The 11,925-nt window shown below is 36.5% G+C and overlaps 1 pseudogene; it reads left to right on the top strand.

Annotated features, from left to right (window-relative positions):
• The first annotated feature begins 1,237 nt into the window (after positions 1 to 1,237).
• Positions 1,238 to 1,789, top strand: LOC118854194 (annotated as a pseudogene).
• The last annotated feature ends 10,136 nt before the right edge of the window (positions 1,790 to 11,925 follow it).

The following is an 11,925-nucleotide window of genomic DNA, read 5'->3' as shown; positions in this document are numbered from 1 at the left end:
TTTGTATGAAATAGTCACTCTTTAACTGTTCCTTAATGCTTTTACTTTTTAAATTCATATCATATTCAGGTCGACTCCAATCTTTCTTATGGACTATCCAACTACTAATGACAATTGTAGAGGTACATTTTACATTTCATATATATAAAAAGTGAAAAGTCTATCCTTATTGAATCCCTTGTAATCTGTTTTGGTATACACCTTATATTTCTCTTGGCTCTTGTATGTGAAATCTTCTATTAAATTCAGTTTTTTTTTAATGAAGTCTTGAAAGTGTAACAGTTGATCAAATTTCCATTTTTTTCATTCAGTGTTATGCTTAACTTTGCTGGGTATGATATTTTTGAGCAGAACCCCAGTTCTTTTCCTCTTCAATATATAGTGTTCCAAGACCTGCATGCAGTTTTTAGTGTCTCCACTGCTTGGTCTCGTGTGATTCTAATTGTGGTACCATAATATTTACATTGTTTTTTCTTGCGTATTTTAATATTTTATCCTTGAATTGGGGGTTTCAGAATTTGACTATAATATACTTATGAGTTTTCTTCATAGGATCTCCTTCAAGATGTGACATACGGATTTTTTCCTATTTCTCCTTTCCCCCTTGTTGTAATGCTTCAGGACAATTTTCTTTACTTATTTCTTGTATTATTGTATCATAATTCTTTTTTTGATCATAGCTTTCAGGTAGTCCAATTATTCTTATGTTTTCTCTTCTTGATCTGTTTGCAAGATCAGTTGTTTTTCTTATAAGATGTGTCACTTTCTCTTCCATTTTTTTCATTCTTTATATTTTATTTAATTATTTCTTGATCTCTTATAATTTCACTGGCTTCATCTTGCCTAATTCTAATTTTTAAGGTTTCATTTTCTTCCTTAAGGTTCTGGATCTCCTTTTCTAATTGTTTGACTTTCTTTTCATAATCTTGTTTTTCTTGGATTAGTCTTACTTTTTTTTGGTTTTTCCTCAATCTCTCTCATTTTATTTTAAAAATCTTTTTTTGCACCAGAACTGCAGGGAAGGGGAGTCACTGCAGTTTCCTGCTTCAATTGTGATTGAATGGAACCCCTGCTTGATTCCCAGCAGTAGCTGTCCTTAGCCGCCTCTCTACCTTCACCTCCACTAACCAAGACTTCTTCCATCCTACCATTTGATCAGCAACCACCTGCTGCCACCGCCAGCCTCAGCCACAGCCGCTGCGAAGCCATGTCCTCATCTGGCTTCTCCATCACCACTGACATGACCACTATGTCCCCCTCTCAGGTACGGCAGAAGTACCACCAGGACTCAGAGGCCACCATCAACTGGCAGATCAACCTGGAGCTCTACACCTCCTATGTCTACCTGTCCATGTCTTACTACTTTGACCTAGATGATGTGGTGTTGAAGAACTTTGCCAAGTATTTCCTACACCAGTCCCAGGAGGAGAGGGAGAATGCTGAGAAACTAATGAAACTCCAAAACCAACGTGGTGGCTGTATCTTCCTGCAAGACATCAAGAAACCACACCAAGATGATTGGGAGAGTGGGCTGCATGCAATGGAATGTGCTCTGCACTTGGAAAAAAATGTCAGTCAGTCATTACTGAAATTGCACAAGCTGGCAACTGACAAGAATGAGCCCCATTTATGTGATTTCATTGAAACCCACTACCTGGACAAACATAAAGTCCATCAAACAACTAGATGATCACGTAACCAACCTGCACAAAATGGGGGCCCTGATTCTGGAATGGTGGAATATCTTTTTGACAAGCATACCCTTACAGAAAGTGACCAGGAGAGCTAGGGCACACCTGGCTTCCTCCATACCTGGGAACTGTGGGCATGACTCCTATTGTCTTGCAGTGCATGCATATTGTGGTTATCTGACCTTTTCATAATCTGTACCAAAAAACTACAACCATTTACATCCCAATAAAGGGACTTGGTACTGATGAAAAAAAATCTTTTTAAAGTTCTTCTATGTATTTTTTTTTGGGGGGGTGGGGTAGATTTTTTTAATCTCTAGACCTGTAATATGTGAGATGGTGTCTCTTGCCCCAAATCTTCAGTTCTCCCCTCTAGCCTGGAAACAAAGCAAAACCTCCGGCATAATGTAAGTGCCTACAGCCAGGGGCATTCTGCCCCACTGCTTCTGCACTCACTAGGCATGAGTCAGTTCCTTCTTAACCTGCTGTTCCCCACTGCCCAGCTTGGGGTCTGGCATTCCTTGTCAGCAGAGGTTTCTTGTGGTAATTAAGGTGAAACTTTTTTTACTGTTTTGAAATGCTGAGGTAATCAAGTACATTTGATGAGTTGTGCTTTTCAAATGTAATGGCAAGCAAAGTGGACTTTTTGATGTCTTCCTCTTGGAGTGCTTCTCAGCACTAAGGAATCTTTGATTGAATTGGGAGTCTTTGATGACCTGCTTACATCAAGGGAAGGCATAGTTCTGCCCTCTGACCCTGAGCAAGCCTTTAAGTCACAAGAAGGCCTAAGTCATGTGGGCTTGACTTTCATGGTTGTGACATCCTTTGACCCTGAAGAAGTGTATATAAATTCAGAGGTTAGCATTTTGCTTTTTGGGGCATGCTCATTGAAAGAGTGATGGTGATGAGACTGGGCAGCCAAACTTTCCCCGCCCCCCAGCTTTGAAAAGCCAGATGTTGGTGCTTCTCTAGTAACTATGTATCATGATTTGGTCAGACAGATAAAAATCTGTCTGCTGATCTGTTTATATTGTCTCTGTTTGTAATTTCTGCTTGTATTATCTCTGAAGTTTAGAGTGCTGGCTTTTCCCCTAGAACTAAGTAAATGGTGAAGTAAGATTGTGAGCCCCTTAAAATTACTTTCCTTAGAAAAGCAGATCAAAGAACCGGTGCTAGCAGCCTTCCTGTGTTCTGGTGTTGTTGGTCTTATACCACCACAGCATATGCTAGCAACATGACTGTTACAAGATTCCCTCAATCTTCCCTGGCTCAGACTCCCAACTCCCCTTACTATCCTCAGGTAAAAATTTCTTATGACTGGGTCCCAAGCGCCTCCCAAACCAACTAACCCCAGGGCTTGCCACTTCTTGTTTTGCTTGTTGTTAAGCAGCTTACTACTTGTTGTTAATATAGACCCTGGCCTGAAGGTGTTTACTCTTCACAGGGACCAAACCTCCTTCTGGGATTTTTCTTCTGATCTTATAGAATTTTCCCAGAAAGACCCCTGGTGTGTCCCTATTCTTATTTATTTTTACCCCCACGTTCTTCCCCCAAGATGCAATTTTTTCTCTTTTGTGAGGGAAAATCTTGAGAGCTTGAAATTTTCTGAACTACTCTGCTATCTTCTTTCAATCCTCTCCAGCATTCAAATTCTTAAAGGGGAAGTTAAGTGAGTTATAAGAACAAAACTATACTAGTGGGGTACCTCAACTCTTCCCTCTCAGAAACCAACAAATCTAACCAAAAATAAACAAGAAAGAAAAGAAGGAAGCAAATAGAATATGAGAAAAGTTACATATGACAGACCTTTGAGAAAACTGAATGGAAAAAGAACAGAAAGGAATAGATCTTTTTCTCAATAGCACATGGCACCTACACAAAAATTGACCACATATTAGGGCACAAAAGCCTCAAAATCAAATGTAGAAAGGCAGAAATATTAAATATATTCTTTTCAGATTATAATGCAAAAATTACACTCAACAAAGGACAGTGAAAAGATGGATTAAAATTAATTGTAAAGTAAATAATCTTATCCAAAAGAAAAAGTGGGTCAAAGAACAAATCATAAAAACAATCAATATTTTCATTAAAGAGAATGACACCAATGATTCAATAGACTAAAATTTATAGGATGCAGCCAATAAAGTATTTGGGTAAGATTTATTTCTCTGACTTCTTACATCAACAAAATAGAAAAAGAACAAATCAATCAATTTGTTATGCAATTTAAAAATCTAGAAAAGGAACAAATTAAAAATCACCAATTGAACACCAAATTGGAAACACTGAAAATCAAAGGTGAGTTTGATAATATTGAAATTTTTAAGAAATGCTGAGCTAATAAATAATCTAGGAGCTGGTTTTATGGAAAACAACAGCAACAATAAGATAGGTAAGCAATGAGTTAATTTGATTTAAAAAAAGAAGGAAAAAAAAAACCAAATATTCTTTATAAAAATGAAAAGGGTAAATTCCCCAAGAATGAAGAAGAAATTAAAGCCATCATTAGGACATATTTTGCACAATTTTATGCCAATAAACCTAGCAAACTGACAGAAACAGATGAACATACACAAAAATGTAAATTATCAAGACTCAAAGATCAGGAAATAGAATTCTTGATAATCTGCACTGCAGACTTTGACTTCTTTTGCTTCTTAGTCTCCAAAATTAGTACTGCATATCTCATCTCCATGCATTACTACTTGTAGTTTCTCATATCAGAAATGTACTCTCTCCTCACTTCTGCCTCAGAATCCTTTACTTCCTTCAAGTCTAAACAGAGGTGGTACCTACTCTATATAGCTTTTCCTATCTCAATTTCCCACTTTCCCAGCCAGAGTTCTTTCTTAAATGCTTTTTTTATATTGTAATTAATTGTACAAATTGTGTTTATAAGTAACAAAGCCCTTGAGCAAAGGGATTGTTTCATCAAATCCCTTGAGCAAAAGAATGGTTTCATCTTGACGTTTTAACTTCACAGCTTGGCACAGTTTTGCACAAAGCAGAGGTTAAAAAGATGTTTATTGCTTTGAATTGAATGGTGAATCATATTTCCTCATCCTATAACCGTTATCAAATCCTGGGTGTACTTCCATATAGAATCCACCTATAATTAGTGCATATATTGATTTAGTAAAGAGAGGTTCTCTGTAGTCTTCTGCATGTCCCTGAGAACCTTTCAGGGGGTCTGTGAGGTGAGCACTATTTTCATAATAATATTAAGATATTATTTGCTTATTGAAATACTACTTCCATTTCCAACTATATGTCTGCGTGAGGCTAGATTTCTTCATATACTTCACCCAAAGTAATGTACATTAACAGATAGAATGCAGAAGCAGATGTGAGTATCCAACTATCTTAAATTAAGCCAGATATTAAAGAGATTATAAAAAAACAAGTGTAAAATGATGCAACATTAAAATTTTTGTTTTAAGAAAAATATTTTAAATAAAAATGTTATTATATTAATGTGGTATATGTTTATTATTATTCTTTTAAATGGATTAATAAATATTAAAATATCCATTTAAATTCTAATATAGTAAATGCATGTAACATATAAATAAAAGTTCTTTAAGATCTATATAATTTTTAAGCATGCAAAGAGGTCTTGAGATGAAAAAAGTTTCATAAGCAACTGGTATAGAAGATCCTGTCATATGGATTCAAGCTGTTTTATTTCTTCATCCTCCATAACAGATTTTGGTGCATAAGCTATAATGATATTGTTGGATCTTTTTTTTGGCTTTGGCTCATAATGATCCTTGAAAGACAAGATGACTAAATATACCACAAAGTCAAGATTCTTATTGTTGTGCAACGCAAACATTTCTGCCAAATCCTTCACTTGCTTCTCCAAGGAGAAGTTGGGAATTGTCAGTCTAATCAACTTCAGTTTCCTTATGTTTTCTCATTCCATTTTTATTAAGAATGTCAATGCTGATATGATTAAGTTCCTTTGGTAATATGTCAATTCCTTGGCTATTTGAGAAAGATTTCACATTTATTTTACCAACAGTTAAATTAATGTTTATAGTAGTGTAAAAATGATATGATAGCACTCCTTTCTCCCTTTTCTAATATTCTGCTAGTGTCATTGTAGAAGTGGAAGAGAATTATGCAGTACTGAATGTAACTTTAAGTTTTGTCATTGTTTCAATGGTCATCATGCTGGATGAGTTGGTCATTTGGTCTCTACACTACTACAGATAAAACCTTCTGTACTTATCTTAGGTGGTCCTTATACTACAGTTTATCTTTTTCTGGAACCTTGATAAAACCTTTGTATCATGATCGAAACTGCCAGATCTTGTGTTCTGCCATTATAGTCTTCATGAAAGTGACTGTAACAACAATGTGGTTAGTATCTACTGTGGCTGCGTAAGACCAAGAACAACCAGCACACAGAAAGGGCTGTGAACACAAGTTCTTTGATCTGCTTTTCTAAGGAAAACAACTTTAAGGGGTTAACAATCTCAGTTTAATCAAACATACATATGTCAATCACTTAATTCAGGGGAAAAAGATCAGTCCCCTGAACTTCAGGGCGAATACAAACAGAAATTACAAGCATACATTATAAATAGATCAACTAACACAAACTGGTCTATCCATAGCAATACATAGTTACCAGAGAAGCACCAACATTTATCTGTTTGGGCTACAAAGCAGGGATGGGGGTGGGGCAGGTTCAACAGTTTGCCCAGAGTCTCATCACCCACATTCTTTCAGTGAGTGTACTCCCAACACAAAATGCCAGCCTCAGATCTAATATACCTATCCCAGGGCCCTGGGGCACTTGATTACCTCAGGGCTGAGAAGCACTCAAACAAAGAATAGTAGAAATCCCATTTAGGGTGTGAGAAAGTTAGTTAATCCCTAGTACCACCTTATACACTGTTTCCAATCAATGACTCCCAATTGTCTTAGTGAACAGAAACATTCTAAGACAAAAAAAGATCCCACTTTACATGCCCCATTCAAACAAAGGCCAGACTCATTAAAGGCACTTAAGAGAAGAACAGCAAAAAATCCTGCCCTGATTAACATTACAGTGACATAAAGGTGACTCTACCATAATGCAGCACCAGAGTAAGAATGGTAAAAGTTATAGAGACATCGTATATCTACAAGTGTTTAGGGCCTATATTCAGTCTTTGAGTACTGTTGTGTCTCCTGGATTACAACTACGTAATTGACCATTCCTCCATAGTTGATTAAGGGTACTGATTATACAATCTGTAGTCCATAGTTTGACTTCAAATTCTCACAGACTTGTAAAACACATTTGTTCTATGTATATCACTATATAAAACAGATTTGCCTCATTCACTATCAAAACCATCAGGACTGTTTTTTATCAAACACCTGCTAGGGATTAGCTGCAATAAATACTAAAAGGAATTTATATCATATGTAATAGAGAGAATTTCTCTCATGCAGAAATTTACACCTCTAATGGGTGCTCAGTGCTTTATCATTTTCCATCCAAAATGCAATATTGCCTTTAGGACCAGTTAAAGTTTCATGGAGTTTATTTTGTGTTCTTTGGTTTATTCATTGCCTGGGAGTTAACATCTTGTATTAAAAGAACTTTCCTAGCATTATTTAATTGAATGTCAGAGAAGCCTGTGAGGTTGTCAGAATAAATATGATTATTCCTATTTTACAAATATGAATTGGGTTTGGTGTTTCTGACCTTCCCTTTATTCCATTTTCTCCTAGGCAAAGTCCATTCTTATCATCAATCACAGTCATGGAATGCTAGTCAACCTGCAACATATTCACGATGGCCTTTCTCTCCCTAAGGTCTATAATATTTTTAAGAGTAATAACTGAAAATACAATTCTGAGCTTAAGTAGCAAATTAATGGCTTCTTCCTTTCTGCAGCCAGCAAATTATCATATGACATTTGATGTTTTATCTTATTTTTAAAACTCTAAATATGACTAAAAAATGAAAGATGAAAATTAAAAAAAAAACATTTCTTCATCTCCCCTCTTTTGCCTTCTTCCTTTTATTCTCTTTCATCTCCATATCCCTGAGTTTTCTTTCTCTGTCCTTGACTTCTCTATCAACCCTTCTTCCACCTTCAACACAGACCATTTGAAGGATAAAAGCATGAAACCAACCAGCATTTCAGTAACATATTAAATGGCTTGTACAGATTTTCAATGGATTGCTCCTCAGCTCAGGCAATAAATCAGTTTATACTTAATGAAATCACTGTTGGAATAGAAAAAGTTGTATAATGGATGTGAATCATTAGGAGAACAAAAGCCCATCTTCAGACATTTGTGGTTCCAGCTGCCAGCCACAGAATTCCCATTGCTCTCTCTGTTATGCGGTATTTTGAGGCTATCCTAGTCCACCTCCATAGAGTCTGTTTTGGGTGTTTCTGGAAAGTGAACTGATTTTTGACTATGCCCCTACACCATCTTCATGCTCTGAAGCTAGTTTAAAACTCTTCAAAAAGTCCTATTCTCAATTAGAATAATATTTGGGCTACTGAACACCTCCAAATATATACTCAGACCTCAGGGCAAACTTAAAAAAAGTAAAGTTGGTTGTAGAACTAGCTTCAGCCTAGGAAATCTCTCCAGCCCTTCCAACTTAGAGACCTTCTTTGGCCTCATGTTTTCTTCTAGAGTAGGTGATTGGCAGGCCAGTTTTGGTGGTGGTAGTAATAGCAGTAATAGTCGTAGTAGTCATAGTAGTAGTAGTATGTAGTGCTAGTAGTCGTCGTCATTTGTAAGGGCAAGCAAAGTGGGATTTTTCACTGTTTTTTCTTTTGGAGTGCTCAGCACTAAAGCAATCTAGTGCCTTTGATTGAGTCTTGCCTTTGTTTGTAGGAAGTCCAGAACCCTTTTTTCTGGTCACAACAGGTGTAAAGCCCTCAGGAGGTGTGAAACACTCCAGAAATGTGAGGCCCTCAAGAAGTGTGAAGCCTTCAGGCCCTGAAAAAAGGGTATATATACCCAGAGGATAGACATTGAACTCAGAATAGAGAATTCAGAATTGAGAATTGAGAACTATCAGAGCTGTGGGAGGAGAATTTTGCTTTGGGGGCTCACTCACTGGAAGAGTGTCATGTGATTTGACCAGAAGAGACTCTGGGGAGCCATTGAGGAGCCTCTTGGCTTTGAAAAACCCAGATGTTGGTGCTTCTCTTTGTGGTAACTATGTATATAATATCTTGGTCAGACTGCTAGAAGCCCTGTCTGTTGATTTGTGTTTATTTGTTCTGTTTATATAATTTCTGCTTGTAGTTTCTGTTTGTATTTGCTCTGAAGTTCAGGGTGCTGACATTTTCTCCTGAACTAGGCGAATGATATATGTATGTTCAATTAAAGTCAGATTTGTAAACCCCTTAAAGTGTCTTTCCTTAGAAAAGCGTATCAAACAACCTATGCTAGTAGCCCTCCTGTGTGCTGGTGTTATTGGTCTTATACCGTCACAGTAGTGACAAGTAGCATTTTTGGTACACCCTGGTAATAGTATATACATACATACATATATATACACACACACATACTGTATGTACATATATGTATGTATGTACACAGTATACATACATATATGACACTTTACAATTTTGTTTTGTCTTCACAACAACCCTAGGAAACAGTTATTATAAATATTACCATCTTATAGATGAGGAAACTGAGACATGGAGGTTAACTAACTTGCCCAAGATCACACAGGTAGTAAGTGCTTGAGGTCAGAATTGAACTGAAGATTTCCTGAATCTAGTATTATACCAGCTGTATCAGGAATCCCTCATGCCCTCAACCCTACCTACTCCTAGCATCACTGGCAGTAGGACAACTATAATGTTTCAGATCTATCTTTGTCTGACTCTGAACCCCAGGGGACTAGACACTAGAAAAAATGCTGTTTTTACATAATATCAGCAAAGGGTATTGTGTTTAATATGCAGAGAATAGAAAGATATTTGCCAACACTTATACTTTAGCTGTAGGAAAAGTCTTGTATGACATTTTTGTAAATCTGGGTCTTAGTTCTTCACCTTGCTATTTTGACTTTCCCCCAAATTTTGGTGGCAGATTTATGGCCTGAATATTCAACAATCTGTTTATCCTGATAGTAACATTCCAGCTGAACATCGATCTAGGTACCTGTTCAATGAGATAAGAAAACTGTGACACTACAACTAGCATTCTGGCTGTGCCGCAGCTGTGACTACCTCTTGGGTAGCCACTGTTCTGGCAATATGAAGATGTTTTGAACATATTTCACGTCTATGGTAATAGAGTGGATTTAGTGGTAGCTGTGGGCTTTGAAAAACTTGGGTTCACATCCCAGCTCTCCTCCTCCCGGGGTGACTTTGGGCAGGTCTCTTCAGCTCTTGAAGCCTCTGTTTCCTCAGCTATGAGATGAGGTTGTTGGACTAAATAAGTATTTCCTCATTTATGACAAAATATTAAGAGAAAAATAGGCACTTGTATAGAGGACATTTTGACATCACAGTTGTCCTGAAATATTTGAAGGGCTCTCATTTAGAGCAGGGATTAAACTTGTTCCTTTTCTCCACAGAGAGGAGAACCAGTATAAAAACAAGCAAGGAGTGAGAGTTGGGAAGTAGTTATTTTAGACTTTATGTGAGGAAAAAAACCCAAAAATAACAAAACAAATAATGGCTGTCTCTTTCTCTCTCTCACAAATACACACACACACACACACACACACACACACATACACACACACACACACTTCCTAGCAATTAGAGCTACAGAAGAGTGGAATGGGCCTCCTTGAGAAATAATGAGCTCTCTCTCCTTGGCGGTCTTCAAGCAGATGCTGGGCTGTAAGAACTCTAATTGGTTGTTTTATAGTGAATATTCCTTTCTAATATTTATTAGACTAGATGCCCCATAAGGTCCGTTCAAACTTTCAAGTACAGTGACTTAGTGATGAGGGTATTAGTAGGAAACAGACAGACTCTTTTTTTAAATAAGTGCTATTCTAGAATAGAACATATTTTGGCCATCATACAATTGACCGAAAGACATAGAGCATCTAAAACTAACCTCCATATTAGCTACTAACTACAAAATAAAACAAACAAAAAACACTTTTTTATACTGTAGAGCAAAATATTATCTTAAAGACCTTTCAACACCTTCCAATTAGGTGTCAAATGTAAATCCAAATTGTGTAGGATTTTGTGAAAAACTTCTAAGATACCATTAATTCTGATTTTAGCTTTGACAAATATTATCAATTGTGGACTTTTAAAGATTTGTCCTTTTTTTGCTTTTTAAGGAAAGGATGAATTGGATTAGAAAGATAAATGTATCTAATATTAATAAGTTAGAAAATATTTCATGGTTCCTATTCTCCCCTAGAGCTCTTGGCACAATGCTGAATGCATAGTAAATTATCAGTAAACTATTTTGAACAAAATGGGAGGGGGGCAGGATTTGGGCAAACAAGAGGAATCATTTGAAAGAAAAAGCATGGATTAGACTTAAGGATATCTAGAGTCTAATGAATGAAGTCTAAGTTACCTTGGACAAGCAATTTCATCTCTCTGTACCTATTTTCGCATCTAAAAAATGAAGAGATTGGGTTAGATGACTGCTAAGTTCTCTTCCAATTCTGCTATTTTAATTCTATAAAAAATTTTAAGTGGTTAAATCACCAGAATTTTTTAATGTTTTATGTGAAAGATCATTTGCTCAGTTTACATCATTTGAAAAATTGTCTCCTAAAGAGTTAATATGAACCGAAGGATATCAAATGGATGTGTAAGAATGGAGGATGTGGAAGTAAATTATCTGCCAGATCTTCAATACTTTACCTGCTTGGTAGAACCCAATAAGAACTATCTTAAAAATTTCTAAGCATTGTAGGAAGTCATTATGGGGATACTATGAAGGGTAATGATGAAATGATAATGAAGCACACTGGAAAGACTTCATTATTGCTTGATCTGGAAGTTAAGAATAAAAATATGGTAGATTGATCAGAGGAAGTGAACCTCAAATGTCTGTCACAGGCCTATATAATAATGGGAAGGGGGTGTCTGTGATCGCACTCTGTGTCTTGAAATGTCTATTCAGCACTTTAATACCTGTGCCTTTCACTTGTAGAGGCCAGTAGCTTTTTTCATAACTTATAACATATCTCAACTGTGTCTAGTTTATGTCCTGAATGCCCTCACTCTGAAAAGTTTTTACTGTGTATTCAAACTGTCTCTGT

Source organism: Trichosurus vulpecula, chromosome 6 (assembly GCF_011100635.1).
Source record: "Trichosurus vulpecula isolate mTriVul1 chromosome 6, mTriVul1.pri, whole genome shotgun sequence".
In the NCBI taxonomy this organism is placed as follows: Eukaryota; Metazoa; Chordata; class Mammalia; order Diprotodontia; family Phalangeridae; genus Trichosurus; species Trichosurus vulpecula.
The sequence above is the reverse complement of the archived record's forward strand: the minus strand, read 5'-3'. Positions and strand labels throughout refer to the sequence as shown.